General features: G+C 39.1%; 1 protein-coding gene across 2 annotated transcripts in view; it reads right to left on the bottom strand.

The window, feature by feature from the left end:
* dock1 (dedicator of cytokinesis 1) overlaps positions 1–17,928 on the bottom strand; it is a 555,786-nt gene that overhangs the window by 504,350 nt on the left and 33,508 nt on the right. The window lies entirely within an intron of this gene.

A 17,928-nucleotide genomic window follows, 5' to 3' on the forward strand; every position in this document is an offset into this window, starting at 1 on the left:
CTCCATATGCAAACAGGATGTTGTAGAATACGTGTATCTGACTTGTGAGGAATAACATTTTCTAACATTCATTTACACTTTTAATAAAGACTTTTTTTCAAATATCCAAGCTATTCTAATTATGTCCATGATATATTTCTCATTTCAATTACAGATCAAGCTGATTATTTTATATTTATTTTCAACGCAGCACACGCCGCTGTTCCGAATGAATATTGATATGTGTAACTAGGGGTGCCGTGTACAATCCGGTTTTGATGGGGACAGCCGTGAAGCATAGAGGAACATCTGGAGAAACTTCTGAAATGCCTGCTTCGCTGCCGCTGTGCAATTGAGAATCTCCGGAGACGAAGGCCTCAAATCCTCGGCTCTGCGTATCACCTGTTGCCGGGGCCAGGGTCGAAGCGCTCAGCAGAGATGGTGCTCGGTGCTCGGTGTCGAATAGGTGGCCGGAGGCTCAGAGTTTTTCGGACGGACTCGGAGTCGGACTGTTGTCGGATGCTTACGGGATGCTGCATCAGCAAGTTGGTAGCGCTGGAGGTTTACCGTCTGCATGAGATGATGGGACTTTCGAGAGAGACTGGGTCTTTTACTGTGCCATGGTCTGTTCTTATCAAATTACGGTATTGCTTTGCACTGTTGTAACTATATGATATAATTATGTGGTTTTTGTTAGTTTTTAAGTCAGTTTGTCACGTGTTTTCGTGATATTATTCTGGAAAAACATTTTTATCATTTCTTAATGCATGCATTACTAAATGACAATAAATGGGGACTGCGTGTCCTCAATCATAAAACTGTTGTTCAGTTGCCCGACGCCGGCCCCCTAGGTCTAAGTCGACGTAGTTCAGAAATACAAAAGCTGGTACTGATTTAAATGAACTGCATTCATTTCATTTAAATGAAATTTCTACTGTACAACACAAACTAACATGTTCTAAGCAACAAATCTGTACTTAAAATTCTGGACCATTACTAATAACAATTTGCACCAACACAGAATTTCAATTGCAATGAAAAGATGTCAAGACATTCTTTTGGGTGTACGGATGGAAGGCAGCATAGAAGCAGTAGGTACTTGAAAACAAGGATATAGGTTTCAAAACCAACTTTACTAGAGCGCAAGCTTACTCACATCAGTGCAATTGAGATAATTAAGAATTTGAGAGAATAGAAAACACTCCTTCTACCAAGTTTTACATTAAGCATATATTTCGTCAGGTGGCGAGCACTGGACCGTCAAATTTTAAGGCAACAAAACACGAATAAAGATTTCAACAAGTGAGCTGAGAAAAGGAAAGTCAGGCATTAACATGGAGGTAGGAATCATCACATGTTACTGATATGGACTGTACTTTAGTGTTGTGTTCAGCACTGAGCTAAGTTTTAAAATGGGTTGACACAGTGCAGAAAATTGCCCAGGATATGAATGGCAATGAGAAAGCTAACCTTGCAGGAGATCCAAAAGGAATGTGTTCAGCCTTCCCATCCATTTGTAGGGAATTCTGATCACCCATTTATTGGTTGATAGGTAGTGACAAATCTGAGATCATGGAACATTCAAGAAAGGTGGGTAGTACAACAAAACTAAGTTATCAACATATAAATAAAAGCTTGTGCATCTGTGAAAGATATTATCAAGAAGTTTGAGAGGTAATGGTACAGGACTGATAAAAAGCCATTGCAGCCAATTCTCTACACACAATTCCAGAGGTAAGGATAACTCAAAGCAAGAGCAGCCTCTGTGAGTTGAAGAGCCCTGTGACAATAATCTCTGGTCAATTACACTGAAGATTACAGACAGGTAAAGCAGGATAGAGAGAAACAAATAACAATGATCAAAGACATTTGTATCTTTGGTAAAATATAGCCACATTTATGTACCCTGACCACTAGCTTATGTAGATTAATTCAAATTAAGAACCTTCAGAAAAAAAGTGGGACATACATTCATTGGGCACTTTATTAGGTACACCTGTACACCAGCTCATTAATGTAATTATCTAATCAGCCAATCATGTGACAGCAACTCAATGCACAAAAGCATGCAGACACAGTCAAGAGGTTCAGTTGTTGTTCAAACCAAACATCAGAATGGGGAAGAAATATGATCCAAGTGGAATGATTGTTGGTACCAGAAGGAATGGTTTGAGTATCGCGGAAACTGTTTATCTCCTGCTATTTTCACACATAATGGTCTCTAGAGTCTGCAGAAAAGAGAATGAAAAACTAAAAACATCAGGTGAGCGGCAGTTCAGTGGTCAAAAATGCCTTGTCAATGAGAGTTCAGAAGGGAATGAAAAAGGAGAAGGAAGCTGAAAGGAAGGTGACATATCACTGTGGCGTATGCCATAAAATGTGTTGTGACAACCTCCTCCTTGAAGGTAGCAACAAGAAGAGGGCACATCCTGGGTGATAGATGTCCTTAATAATAGATACTGCCTTTTTGAGGCATCACCTTTGGAAAGTGGCACCTGCCTCTAGTTCTCAAATAATCCTACTAATCCATATGTCTTTAGAATATAGGAGGAAACCACAGCACCCAAAGAAAATTCATACATTTACAGGCTGAGTTTTAAAACTCCTTACAGACAGTGGTGGAACTGAACCCAGGTCGCTGGTGTTTTCGTAACATCACACAAACCAGTATGCTACAATGCCGACACATAAAGCCTTAACAAAATTCATATTTTAAAACCTAAAATAATCTATCAATTAATAATTTTGATTTAATACAAAAGTCAAATCATTCATTTGCAGAGGGAGATCACTCTATTGACGCTGAGAACTATCTCTTTTATTTATCACTTTTTCAGTGAAAACATGAATCTAAATCTTTTCCAGATAAAATGTTACATACAATAACTATTACGTATATTGTGAAGTAGTTAACAGAGTCAACAATCTAAGCCACTTATTTTCTACAGGCATGTAAAATGCAAGAACAGCAAGAGGAAATGTGAGTATTTAAAGAAACTGGAGAATTTGTAATGTGGATAATGAAGATGCAAAAGAAACTCCCAGAAAATTTATAGTCATGAGTCCAGTGAAATTAAGAAAAATAAATACTATTAAGTAAAAAAAAATGCTATCTCTGAGGCTAAATAACCAGAAAACTACATCCTACGGTTTTGTAAAAGGTAGCCATGGGCAATGCGTGGTCTACTGATCATCATCCAAATTTTGGAGACTCTGGAAATGTTTCTCTATAAGAAAAAAGATTTATTATCATTGACTTACATTACATGAAATTCATTGTTTTTCAGAAGTACAGAGCAGACAAAATTACTTTAATAACAATATTGTGTTCACGGGTTCATGGACTGTTCATAAATCTGATGGTGGAAGGGAAGAACCTGTTCCTGAATATGGATTACAACAAATGTAACCATCTCCACCTATCCCTCCAACCCCAATCCATTCCAATTTAAGAAAGGAATGAGAAAGAAACATCTCACTCTATTAGCGTGGCTTGGCTCTTTATCTGTTTGATTCATTGAAGGAAAAAATATTTATTGCAAACCATTTTTTTTAATATATAAACGCTAGCTATTGCATGTGCATTATTGTAGTTTCCCCAAACTACCAGAGAATGGAAACCCTTGCATTAAATTGAACTGATCACTTTTAAATCATGTAAAATTTGATATAATTCTACCTAAAAATTCTTCATATGCTTATTAATTAATCATTTCTCATTAAGCAGTACAAGGTCTAAAATAGACTGTTTTACAGGTAATTCCTCATCCTTTAGAAACCTATCGTGTATATTTTCTGGGAATTCAGTCTCTAGGGAGTTGGAATTAATTTGATTTTCCAATCTACATAATATCCATATAATCACCTTTGTGCATCTCTAATATTCTCATTTATACCACCTTACATCAAAATTACTATTCTGAAATCTATTAAGCAACCTGCATCAATACTATTTTCCCCACTGTTTCTTGGTTCCATTCAAACCAGTCCTATACTATGCCATGATCTGCCAAGTCAAGATACTTCCCATATCTATAAAATTCATTTCTTATTTACAGTACTACATTATCTCTCCTTTAGCACTCCTTCCTAAATGTTAAATACACCAAAATATTCAGTTTCCAGCTTTACTAGCCCTGCAGAAAAAAATTACTTGATGACAATTAAATTACTTTTTTATGATTATTCTGCTGTTAATTCATCTAGCTTGCCATGTTGGCAGTTAGAAGTAGTTTAGTCAAATGTGATCTGCAAACATTTTTCTAACCCTGAACACATTTGCTTCCTGCCAATGTTCCCATTACCTATATTTTATGTTTACCATTTCTATTGTTTCTCTCTTTCCTGACTCTCTTTACTGATTTCTTTCCTTTCCTTTCATCATTTTAATTACTTGGTATATTTGCAATCCAGAAATTTATTTTTTTCAGGATGCCCATACTGCTTCAAACATAAACACTTAGCCATATAATTTTTTTAAATAAGTGTTTTTCATTCTTCCTATCCACATGGATAAGTTTATATTTGTTCACATTATTCTACATTTACCACTACTTTGATCACCTGTGTAGGTTGCAGTCTGGTTTTGCCACTTTTTATATCAGCAGGAAATGTAGATGCACAACATTCAGTTATTAATAAAGATGTAAGCATCCAAGATCACAGCACTAAACTCCAAGGTTGCATACAGGAATGTTTCTTCATAAAAATGGCCACTTATACCTCTACTTAATCTAGCATTATACCCCTCAACCCCTTGATGCCTAATTTGGTGAGGTACTGTATCAAGTGCATCATCTACCCAATTCCAGACCCCAGACTCTGTTTCTTCAGCAAACTAATCTCACTTTGGATTGGAACCATGCAGACTACAAGGAATTAAAAGATGTATAATGGAAAAACAGTTCCTAGGGTAAAACACTCCACAGATTTGATTTAGCATCATAATCTAAAAGTATATGAAGTGTTTATTTCGTTGAAACTACTCATCTCCCTGAAAATATACTCCCACTGAATTTTGGGAATTAATACTTATCCACAATGTTGTCCTTTTGACTGGAACTCTGCTACAACCCTCATTGTAGGTTTAACTTTCAATGTATCAGAAGATTTATATCACAGCAGTGTGATACAAATTGACAAAATGGTAGTAATTTATTTGGTGCAAATGCAGCTTTACAGATGATTGGTATATGTACATAATTCAATAACTCAAAAGTTCCAAGTAAAATTTATTATCAGAGTACATACACGTCACCACATACAACCATGAGATTCTTCTTCTGCGGGCATACTTAGCAAATCTATGAAACAGTAACTGTAAACATAAGGAACTACAAACTGTGCATATGCAGATATAAATAAATAGCAATAAATTACAAGCATGAAATAGCAATATAACAGAGTCCTTAAATGAGTGCAGCTGTCCCCTTTTGTTCAAGACTCTGATGGTTGAGGAGTTGTAACTGTTCTTGAACCTGATAGTGCATGTCCTGAGGCACCTGTACCTGTACCTGATGACAGCAGCGAGAAAAGAGCATGACTTGGGTGGTGAGGACCTTTGAGGGTGGATGCTGCTTTTCTATAGCAACGTTTCATGTAGATGTGCTCAATGGTTGGGAGGGTTTAACCATGATGTACTGGCACTACCTTTGGTAGGATTTTCCACTCAAGGCCATTGTTGTTCCCATACCAGGCTGTAATGCAGCCAGTCAGCACACTATCCATCACATGTTTATAAAAGTTTGCTGAGGTTTTTGATGACATGTGGAGTGGTGTCTCAGAAAGGCAGTGTCCATTATTAAGGACCTCCAGCACCCAGGCCATGCTCTTTTCTCACTGTTACCATCAGGTAGGAGGTACAGAAGCCTGAAGGCACATACACTGTGATTCAGGAACAGCTTCTTCCCTTCTACCATCCGATTCCGATTCCTAAATGGACACTGAAGCTTTGGACATGACCTCACCTTTTTTTAAATATACAGGATCTGCTTTTGCATATTTTAAAAATCTATTCAATATATGTAATCGATTTACTCATTTATTTATTATGTTTTTTTTTCTCTCTGCTAGGTTATGTATTGCATTGAATTGCTGCTGGTAAGTTAACAAGTTTCACATCACATGCCGATGATAATAAACCTGATTCTGATTCCCGAGGAAGTTGAGGCATTGTCATCTTTTCTTCACAATAATAGTTAAATGATGGTTCCAAGACAGGTCCTCTGAGATAATGACACCCAGAGATTTAAAGTTACTGATCCTCCCCACAACTGATGCTCCAATGATTACTGTCATGGACCTCTGGTTTCCCTCTCCTGACATCTACAATTAGTTCCTTCGTCTTATTGACATTGACATCCTGGTCAAACCACAAACGAGAAAATCTGCAGACGCTGGAAATCCAAGATGCTGGAGGAATTTAGCAGGCCAGGCAGCACCTATGGAAAATAGAACAGTCAACGTTTTGGGCTGAAATCCTTCAACAGGACTGGAGAAAAAAAGCTGAGGAGTAGATTTAAAAGGTGAGGGTAAGGGAGAGAGAATCACCAGGTGACAGGTGAAACCTGCTGAGTTCCTCCAGCATGTTGCGTGTATTGAGTAAGAGGTTGGTGCTATTATACCACTCAGCCAAATTTTCAATTACCCTCCTGTATGCTGATTTATCACCCCTTTTGATATAGCCTGCAACAGTGCTGTCATCAGCAAACTTGTATATGGTGTTGGAGCTGTACTTAGCCAAATAGTCATAGGTGTACAACTGGTAGAGCAGGGGAATAAGTACACTTCAGCAATAGTAATCACAAACAGAAATAGTACTAATTGAAGAGAACTAGCCAAAGAACAGGGATATGTAATTTATTTCAAAACAAGCATACTCCAAGGATATCTTATATAAATCTCAGCATCTTTGGCAAGCACATTTTAATTCCACGTCCCATTCCCATTCCAATATGTCAAACTATGGCCTCCCCTACTGTCGAGATGAAGCCACACTCAGGTTTGAGGAACAACACCTTATATTCCATCTGGGTAGCCTCCAACCTGATGGCATGAACATTGATTTCTCTAACTTCTGTTAATGCCCCTCCTCCCCTTTTTACCCCATCCCTAATTTATTATTTATTAGTATTTTTTCTCTCTTTCCCTCTCACAATAACTCCTTGCCTGTTCTCCCCTCCTCCTTTCTTTCTTTCAAGGCCTTCTGTCCCATGATCCTCTCCCTTGTATCCCCTTTGCCAATCTACCTCCCAGCTCTTGGCTTCATCCCTCCCCCTCCTGTTTTCTCCTATCATTTCGGGTCTCCCTTTCCCCCTCCTACTTTAAAATCTCTTACTATCTCTTTTTTCTGTTAGTCCTGACAAAGGGTCTAGACCCAAAATGTCGACTGTACTTCTTCCTATAGATGCTACCTGGCCTGCTGCGTTCCATCAGCATTTTGTGTGTGTTGCTTGAATTCCCAGCATCTGCAGATTTTCTCTGTTTGCTAAGCAATTGTAATATTTTCTTTCCATTTAGATATGGATTTTTAAAAATAATCAAACAACAACTGGTGAGTTTTATTCAATGTTACCATAAGCAGTTCAAGAACAAAACTACAAAAAAAAAATTAACACAAAATCTTAGTTGATGCAAGTTTAAGGAATAGTTTCTTTACAGCATTGGCATCGTGAGCCATAAATTTCTAATATTTCCACAATTCCCCAGGTGCTCCAATTATCTCCCACAACCCAAAAGCATAGAGGTTGGTAGGCCAACAGGCCACTGTAATTTATCCCAAATGTAGGTGAGTGCTAAAATCCAAGAATTGATTAAAATAAGAAATGACATTAATGTAGGATTTACATAAGTGGTTGGATGATGGACAAAATGGATTCGGTGGGCCGTGGCATCCATTTTGTAGTATTGTAAAACCACAAAAATTGTAGTACAGAAAGTTCTGGAGTCCGAGAACAAGAAGAACAGTAAGCAAGTACTGAAAAGTACAGCAAGTAATAAGAAAGGTTAATAGAATACTAGCAAAGGACACAGAATATAAAAGTAAAGTCAGATTCAGCTTTTGGTTTACTGGTATTAGTCTCCAGTGGAGGCAGTACCAATAATTCAGTAGATTGATTTCTGTGACTAAGGAGTTGTTGCATGAACAGAATTGAGCAGGTTAGGCATACTCAAATTCAACAATAAGATGTAATCTAATAAGTTCAAAGTAAGCTATCAAAGTACATATGACACCATATTCAACCCTGAGGTTCATTTTCTTGCAAGCATAGTCATTAAATCTCTAATAGAATAATAACCATAATAGAATTAATGAAAGAACACACCAACTTGGGTGTTGCAAGTGAAGTTGTGTGAAGATATTCCCTTTGGTTCAAGAGCCTGATGGTTGAGGGGAAATAAATATTCCTGAACCTGATGGTGAGAGTCCTGGAGCTCCTGCTTCTTACTGATGGCAGCAGTGAGAAGAGAGCACGTCCTGGGTGGTGGGGGTCGCAGGATGGTGGATGCTGCATTCCTGTGGTAACCTTTCATGCAGATATGCTCAACAGTGGGGAGGGGCTTTACCCGTGATGAAATGGGCAGCATCCACTACTTTCCACGGAATCAGTGAGGGGAGAAACTTGTAAATCCAGATTAAAATGTAGAGAGGAGGCGATCACGAAGAATTCCACAGGTTCCACGCTGGGAAAATGAAGTAACAGTCGCTGAAGACCTTATCCGTCGAGTTGGCCCGAAATTCACGTAGAAATATCACAAGGTGACAGCCACTGAATATACGCTGGCACAAGTGGTTACCACATAACATACCGGAAACCATGTAAGGGTTAACAAAGGTGGCCGCCACAGGGTACTCCAACAAAATCCATGTATGGATGATACGAAGTGACAGTCACTCATCCAATGCCCACTGGGTGCTGTTTGATTAACCCAGTTCTCCAGGCATGGGAAAGTATCAGACTTTACGCATTGCTGCAGCAAGCTACTGCCAGCAGCTTGCGGTCCAAAGCTTCGACTCTCTCTCTCCTCCGAAAGTCCCCACAGTCTGTCGCAGCTTGTTATACTGACTTGTTATGTCCTGCCTCATCCAGGCATTTTAAAGTTTATCTGATTGTTATCATACAGCAGCTATTTTTAACTTAGTTCAACATTTCAGTGCTCAACTGACAACATATTACCAATGCCAAAATTGCTTAAGTGTTTTGGATGGCCCAAGATTGTGAAAGATGATATAGGAATTAGAAAATCATGAAATGATTCAGCACTGGAGTATATTCAACTTATCGTATCTGTGCTCTCTCCTCAAAACATCAACATAATTATTCATACTCCACTGTTATCAACAATTTACTAGTTCCTGGTATCAACCCATATCATAGATTATACTGTGAAAGTCCATAAAGGCTACATGCTTAGGCTTTGATTGTGCTGGAATAGCAACCTTTCCAGATGAGTATGTTTGTGGTCTTCTGCTGCTGTAGCCATCCACTTCTAGATTTGATGTGTTGTTCAGAGATGCTCTTCTGTACACCATGGCTTTTTGAGTTACTGCTGCCTTCCTATCTACTTGAACTAGTCTAGCCATTTTCCTCTGACCTCTCTCATTAACAATGCGTTTTCAACCACAGAACTGCTACTCACTGGATGTTCAAGCAACATACAAAAAAATGCTGGAGGAACTCAGCAGTCCAGACAGCATCTACGGGTCTCGTCCAAAACGTCGACTGTATTCTTTTCCACAGATGCTGCCTGGCATGCTGGGTTCCTCCAACATTTTGTGTGTGTTGCTTGGACTTCCAGCATTCTCAGATTTTCTTTTTTATTCCTGGATTATTTTGTACTATTCTCACTAAACTCTAGAGCCTATTATGTATGAAAATCCCAAGAGATCAACAGTTTGAGATATTCAAACAACCCCTTCTGGCACCAACAATCATTCAAAATGGTCACAGTCATTAGGTCACATTTCTTCCCCATTCTGGTATTTGATCTGAACAGCATCTGAACATCTTAACCATGTCTGAATGCTTTTCTGCACGAGTTGCTGCCATGTGATTGGCTGATTAGATATTCAAATTAGCAAAATGTACAGGTCTACCTAATAAAATGGCCAATGTACAGTCCATTGGCTTTATTACGGGTAATAGTAAGGCGAATATTTGATGAAGTGCAAGTACAGCAAGGGAATATAGAGAGATCTGATATGGGTAACCTTAGAAAACAGACCTTCTGACTTAAAAAAATCGGTTTTAGACAGGATCTGAGAAAGGAAAGATTTAAAAAGAACCCATTGGGTGGTGCGTATGTGGAATGAGCTGCCAGAGGAAGTAATTGTGGCAGATATAATGATAGTATTTGAGACACATATGAATATGTACATGATTGGGAAATGTTTGGAAGGTATGGGCCAAAGATGGGCTAGTGGATGAGATTTAATTGGGCACCTTGGTCAGCGTGGAGAACTTGGGCCAAAAAGCCTGTTTACATGCTGTATAACTTCATGCCACACACCAAGATTTTTAATTCACTCTAAGATGATGTATGTTATTTTAATAAAATTTCCTGTAAACTTCAAAGGTTCAAAATAAATTTATTTTCACAGTACAAATACGTCAACATCTATACAACCCTGAGAATCATTTTCTTGCAGGCATACTCAATAAATCCATAATAGAATAATAACCATTAGACAATCAATGAAAGACCGCACCAATTCGGGCATTCGACCAGTCTGCAAAAGATAACAGACTGCAAATACAAAAAGAAAGAAATAACAATAAATAAATAATCAATGATGGATGCTGCTTTCCTTCAACAACACTTCATGTAAATATGCTCAGTTGTGGGGAGGGTTTTAGTCGTGGTGAACCGTATCCACTCATTTTTTGTAGGATTTTCTATTCAGAAAGAGTAAGATGAGGGAACACACCAATATAATGCATTGGTCAGTCTGCATTTGGAGTACTGAGAGCAGTTCTGGGCCCCTTATCTAAGAATGGATGTGCTGGCATTGGATAGGGCCCAGAGGAGGTTTACGACAATGATCCCGGGAATAAAAAGATTAATACACAAGAGAGTTTGATGTCTCTAGCCCTGTACTTGCTTAAGAAAAAATGGAGGGGGGGGGAGGAAATCTCATTGAAACCTACAGAATACTGAAAGGCCTAGACAGAATAGACGTGCAGAAGTCGTTTCCAATAGTGGGAGAGTCCTGGAGGAGAGGGCACAGCCTCAGAATACAGATGAGGAAGAATTTCTACAGCCAGAGGGTGGTGAATCTATAGAATTCATTGTCACATTCACCTGTCAAGGACAAGACACTGGGTATATTAAAAACAGAGACTGATAGGTTCTTGATTAGTAAGGGCTTCAAATGTTACAGGGAGAAAGCTGGAGAATGGGGTTGAGAGGCAAAATAAACCAGCCATGGTTGAATGACAGAGCAGCCTCACTGGGCCAAGTGGCCTAAATCTACTCCTATATCTATGCTTTTTATGAGCAGCTGATCAGTACAAAATATGACATCCTCATTGACCTCCAGAATGGTGGAGAGGAAAAATCTTATTTTGAGAAGCACTATGAACTTAATTTTTCACCAAGTTCCTGGTGTCAATACCCTCAAAATCTTGTGTAGTATGATTCAACTATACTCCAATGAAAGTAAGCCTCATCTATTCAACCTTTCTACATCAAAGCCTTTGTCCCAGGAATCAATCGAGTAAACCTCTCTGCACTGCGTCCGATGCAAGTACGTCCATCCTTCGCCATGGAAATTAATGATAAATGCATTACTTTCATAAACACATTGTAAAACTACATCAGAATTGCCTACTTCCATACTCCAACATACCCTGCAATTACAACACAATGTACTTTCGCAAAAACCTTCTGTGCTTCATACACAAAAATCCACAGATTCATTTGTAACACATCTTATCATCGCAATTCATTATTTTTTCATCCTTCTTTCTAGAGCAAATAATCTCAAATTTTTCTACATTATCCTCTATTTGCCAACTTCACACCACACTAATCATTTATTTTTATATCAGGAGCAGATATTCAGTCTCTCCATTCAAGTCATTACGATAATTTGTAAATAGTTAGACATCCATCAATGATCCCTATGAACCATTAGCCACAAACTGCCAATCCAAAACAAACCCATTTTGACTCTGCATTTTCTGTTGGTCAGAATACAATTGTTCAATAATATGTCAACATACCTTGATTTGATCATTAGGAAGCTTTTAAGACCAAAAACTGCATACTGAGTGAAAAGACTCTTAGATTAAGCAATATCTTTGGATCTAAAGTATAGCTTTAAGGAAGCCTGCAATGTTAGCAGACCCCATGCCCAAGTCTGCCAGAACCCACAATTTAAAGAAAAAGTAAATTAATTCTTTTATAATGAAGAATAAAGTTTGATGCATTTCTAGGCAGCAAGTTGTAAAATGTGACGTAAACCAACTGCAACAACCTAGAACAACCCTAAGGCAAAAAAGTTGAGAATAGCAGGAACCTTGACTTCAAGTGCAAGATCAGTCCAGAACATGTGCAAATCTACAATTACTATCTAAAAGACTGGATCTCGACTGTATTGTTGAAGCACAATGCCTTGCAATGGAATCTTGAAGAGAGTATGACTCCCAGTAAACCACCAGAAAATAATCTTCTGAGAAAAGTCCTTGTATGCTGCCTACTGTATGTTCCATGTGGATGCCTCCAAAACCTATGTTCCAGCCCAGCGTCATCCAGCTACAACAGTTATAGCACTAGACAAGAAAACAATTCATAGTGTAAACAATCAACTGCGGATCACAATGCAGCAGCTGTTTGGGATTGGCCCATTAGTGAGCATAATTTCAAACTAAAAAGCATTAGTAAAAAGTTGGTTGGTCCACAAATTAACAGCAGCTATCACATTCTAAGGTAATGAAGTTGAAAATCAGTTGTTCAGCTGTTGTTGGCATCAATTAAGGACATTTCTGCCGGAATTATGATTCTACTGTCACCAGAAATCCTGCTCTGAAGTCAGAGGTCGCATTTCCCAGAATCAATACCATCTAGAAAGTAATGTAATTTTGCTCAGCTCTGGATTAGGTTTATTTTCAATTGAACATCATTATGTTTCACCATAAGAACAAATTTATGTCATCAACAAAATAGTGAAAAGAAAACTCAATAATAAAGTCTTTAAATGACACAACAATTGTAGGCCATATCTCAGGTAATGATGAGTTTGAGTACATGGTGGCATGGTGCGAAGACAGTAACCTATCCCTCAACGAAGGAAGACAGAGGAATTGGCTGTTGACTTCAGAAGGAGTAGCGGACCGCACGACCCAATTTACATCGGTGGTGCGCAAGTGGAACAGGTCAAAAGCTTTAAGTTCCTCGGGGTCAATATCACAAATGACCTGACTTGGTCCAACCAAGCAGACTTCACTGCCAAGAAGGCCCACCAGCGCCATTACTTCCTGAGAAAACTAAAGAAATTTGGCCTGTCCCCTAAAATCCTCACTAATTTTTATAGATGCACCGTAGAAAGGATTCTTCTAGGGTGCATCAGAATCTGGTATGGAAGTTGTCCTGTTCAAGACTGAAAGAAGTTGCAGAAGATCGTAAACACGGTGCAGCACATCACAAAAAAAGAGGACCTGCCTCTCGGTTTTTTTGCACTACCTTACTTCCCATTTTTCTATTTTCTATTTATGATTTATAATTTACATTTTTAATATTTACTAATTTTAACTATTTTTAATATTTAATATTTGTAATCCAGGGAGTGTGAAGCGCAGAATCAAATATCGCTGTGATGATCGTACGTTCTAGTACCAATTGTTTGGCGACAATAAAGTATAAAGTACAAAGAGGAATGTGCAAAATTAACTGTTTCCATTTTCAATGGCAGATCCTAAGAGATAGAAGCAAGCACTGTTTAAAAGAATGATTACTTTCTTACAATTATTTTTGAAAAGTTTGTTTTAATTATTTACAATGCAAGTCAAACAAGTACATAATGGTAAAGCAGAATTCAGTGCTCGGGTTCCTCTGGAGACCAAATCCAAACAGAGCAATTATTAGTCCAGATCTTTGGTTTAAAATACAGAACAACCAGCTTTTAAGACTTAAGTATGATAGTCAAGATTACCTATGATGTACTGATAGACTCCCACTGTAAATCAAAGAACAACATAGAAACAGTCTATGTTTTGAGCCAAGACCCTTCTTCAGGAAGGGACTTAGTAAATAAAGTCTTTAACATGTTACACTATGTTATAATAAAGTTGAGAATGTACCAGGATAGACCTAGAAATACAAGAAACTCACTGAAATGAGTGTAAAAGTGCAAGTTTTTCTCACTTGTTTTAAATCAGTGAGTTTATTCCAAATGTGTGCAATTACTTAAATTTGGTATCTATGGAAAGAGAAACCAGATTTCATCAGAACTCAAAAGTGAGAAAACAATGGAATTTTCAATTATAGACAGCAGAACGTACTGAAAAGAAATAGAATATTTCTAACAGGGTGAAGCACAAGGTTATCCAGTTGTCATAAATAATGTTGGGTCCTTCCAGAAGAGGCTGATGAATGTTTGTTGACCTGTGATAGAAATAAAAATGAAGGAAGATGAAGGAGTACAGTATTGAAAAGAGCAATGCTGGAACTCTGAGATACAGTACACCGTAGACACTGGAAAACTTAAATAAAAGAACAATTTGACAGATCAAGCAGTATCTACAAAGTTAATACTGCACTTGGATGATCCTGCATCAGAACTGTTCCATTCTGACTAACATGAAAGGCTGGTTAGGAAAAACTGTTGAATTACAGAATTGACCCCTGAGGAAGTACTGCCCAGAAGGAAGAATCACAAACACTATTTGTTCTCCATACTCCTCCCACTCTCTGCAACTGAAAACTCTTTTTTTCCAACTTTTCCAGTTCTGACTGAAGATCATCAGCCTGAAAAATTGTACATATGATACTTGACCCCTGTGCATCCCTAACATTCTCTGCTTGGATTTTAGAACTGCATTTGTTTCCCTTTTCACCAATCAGTGAATTGTTTGGACAGCTGGTGGACATGATGGTGAAAACTCACTAGCTGTCAAAGCCATTCTTGAAGTATATCAGGCCATTAAAAAGCCCATCCATTTTATTATACTGCACAAAGACCCTCAGCTGAAAAGTGGCTTGCAAGTAGATAACTGAAGTGCAAAGGCACAATGGAAGAAACTACTATCAAAAAATAATAATAATTTGTCAGGGAAAAAACTGTTGTTTAAAAGGACTTGATACATAAAATTCCAACCATCTGGGACATGATGCTTTTTTAATATCCCTAGTGTGGAATGTGTGCCCGGGACTAAAATGTAACAATGGTGTGCAGCAAGAGCCAAAAGACCAGAGTGCTGGTATATTTCCTGCTCCAATTAAATTTATAGGCTTACTCTCAAATGTATTATAAGATAGGGTAACATGTTAAAGGATTTATTTAGGAAGACTCTTCCTGAAGAAGGGTCTCAGCCCAACACATCGACTGTTTACTCTTTTCCAGAGATGCTGCCTGACCTGAGTTCCTCCAGCATTTTGTGTGTGTTGCCTTTACAGAAAGACTACTATTTAATATGTAAAATACAAATGTGTTTAGTATTAATTAAGGGGGAGGGGGATTATGCCAGCCAGCTCTAAGAACATTTCTGCAACTCATTTCAAAACACAAATGAGTCAGCAGCATAATTCTTGGGATGGAAGGTATACAGTTGAGAATAATGCCAATGGATTCTTTACCCAACCCTGCAGGTAAACTAACATCATATATGACTAAAGCTAGCACTATCCAAAATGATAGCAACATCTCTTGAATTATATGACCACTATGCTACAGAAGCAATGCAAAATTATAAACATTGATGTCAATACATTATTTTCTACTTTACACAGATCTACTCCTTGCCATCAAGTGATCGTTCCATGATTACAGTCACAAAAAGATCCAAACACGAGGAAATCTGCAGATGCTGGAATTTCAAGCAACACACATAAAAGTTGCTGGTGAACGCAGCAGGCCAGGCAGCATCTCCAGGAAGAGGTATAGTCGATGTTTCGGGCCGAGACCCTTCGTCAAGACTAACTGAAAGAAGAGCTAGTAAGAGATTTGAAAGTGGGAGGGGGAAGGGGAGATCCGAAATGATAGGAGACGACAGGAGGGGGAGGGATGGAGCCAAGAGCTGGACAGTTGATTGGCAAAAAGGATATGAGAGGATCATGGGACAGGAGGTCTAGGGAGAAAGAAAAGGTGGGGGGGGGAGCCCAGAGGATGGGCAAGGAGTATAGCCACTCTCAGGTTGGAGGAACAACACCTTATATTCTGTCTGGGTAGCCTCCAACCTGATGGCATGAACATCGACTTCTCTAACTTCCGCTAGGCCCCACCTCCCCCTCGTACCCCATCTGTTACTTATTTTTATGCACACATTCTTTCTCTCACTCTCCTTTTTCTCCCTCTATCCCTCTGAATATACCTCTTGCCCATCCTCTGGGTCCCCCCCCCCCCGTCTTTCTTCCTGGACCTCCTGTCTCATGATCCTCTCGTATCCCCTTTTGCCAATCACCTGTCCAGCTCTTGGCTCCATCCCTCCCCCTCCTGTCTTCTCCCATCATTTCGGATCTCCCCCTCACCCTCCCACTTTCAAATCTCTTACTAGCTCTTGTGACCAAACCAGTTATCAGAAGATTGATGCCGATAAGAGGACAATGGGGGAACCTTCAGAAATGTTAATGAGAGACGAGAGGGATTAACGTAAAGAAGACACAGTTCCGAGTATTGTCAGAGACTGGGGGCTTTGAACCCTGAACTGTTTGAAGGGTGATGGACAGGCCATACCCCAGCAGGGGGATAAAAAGGGACAGGTTCGCTAAGGCAATGGACACACAACTCCACGAGGTAACGAGACCCTGGAAGCGGTGTGCCCCCTCACAAGGTGGTGGGAGTTTGTGGAGGTCTGTCGCGGGACCAGCCATAGACGCACAGGGTAGAAAGGTACGGATCGGCGGAAACCTGGTGTGTCTGTCCACCCTTGCCTGGGTGCCGGGTTCACCGCAGAAGAACGATCGTATCTGGAACGGAGGGGTCACAGTCAGTGACCTCAGAAGACATTACCAAGGGCTCGCCCGAAAGCTAACTGCGAGGAATATCGAAGGTCTGCGTGGAATCCGTTTTGAATATTCATTCGCTTTCGCTCTCTCTCTTTTCCCCGCCCCAACGGCACAACAGTGATTACTGTGAACTGAACTGAACTCAATTGAACTGAACTTGGCGTCACTTGAAACTGGTCATTTACCCCTAGACTGCGATAGAGCTTGATTGATCCTATTATCCTAGTTCTGTGTACATGTGTGTTTTATCATTGCTAAACTGTTGCATTTATATCCTTTTGTTTAGAGTACTATTTCTTTAATAAAACTTTCTTAGTTCCAGTAATCCAGACTCCAACTACGTGGTCCATTTCTGCTGGTTTGGCAACCCAGTTACAGGGTACGTAACACTCTTCTTTCAGTTAGTCCTGACGAAGGGTCTCGGCCCGAAACATCGACTGTACCTCTTCCTACGGATGCTGCCTGGCCTGCTGCATTCACCAGCAACTTTTATGTATGTCACAAAAAGATGCACGATTTCACACTAATTTTGAGAAAATTGAAAACACTAACATGTCATACGATTTCTTCAACTGGAAGTGATTTTGAAATCTAATCTTGATACAAGTCAATGATACAAGCCTGCTACTCCCACCCAAAAATGGTATGTGAAAAATTATGCAAGCATGAATACAGAACTGAACAAGTTTATGCTTGCTTACTCCATCACTCACACTTATACAATTAGGTGGGCGCTGTTACAATCCATGGTTTGTTGTTTTTCTCTTATATTTTAAGTAGTCATCA

This window comes from Mobula birostris, chromosome 21, assembly GCF_030028105.1.
Source record: "Mobula birostris isolate sMobBir1 chromosome 21, sMobBir1.hap1, whole genome shotgun sequence".
Classification (NCBI taxonomy): domain Eukaryota; kingdom Metazoa; phylum Chordata; class Chondrichthyes; order Myliobatiformes; family Myliobatidae; genus Mobula; species Mobula birostris.